The sequence below is a fragment of the Psammomys obesus genome, unplaced genomic scaffold, assembly GCF_907164565.1.
Source record: "Psammomys obesus unplaced genomic scaffold, mPsaObe1.curated_primary_1811, whole genome shotgun sequence".
NCBI classification, from domain to species: domain Eukaryota; kingdom Metazoa; phylum Chordata; class Mammalia; order Rodentia; family Muridae; genus Psammomys; species Psammomys obesus.
Window position 1 is genome coordinate 24,483,302 of NW_026590062.1, and position 481 is coordinate 24,483,782.

Sequence of the window (481 nt, forward strand, 5' to 3'; positions counted from 1 at the left end):
GAGGAGGAGGAGGAGGAGGAGGAGGAGGAGGAGGAGGAGGAGGAGGAGGAGGAGGAAGAATATCCCAGATCATCTGTTGGTTCAGGCATTCACTCACTTACTAAGTTTTACTGAGTACCAAATGTCAGGCATTATATCCCTATATACGTCTTTAATACGGCATTCAGGAAGTGACTGTCTTCCTAGTCTACGAATAATATTTCCTAGATCTTTGTTGATGTTGGTGTTGTTTCTTGGTCTATTTGTTAGATTTTTTTTTTCAAATGAAAACTATTTCCAATAGTTAGCTCAGTGGGTAAAGGCCTTGCAAGCTTGATAACCTGAGTTCAATTCTTGGAACCCAGTTGTGGAATGAGAGAACAAACTCCACAAAGTTGTCCTCTGACCTTCATACGTGTGCAATGCTGCATGTATGCCTCCCCACAAAAAACATAGCATATATACACATAATAATTTATTTTAAAATTTGAAGTCAATCTAC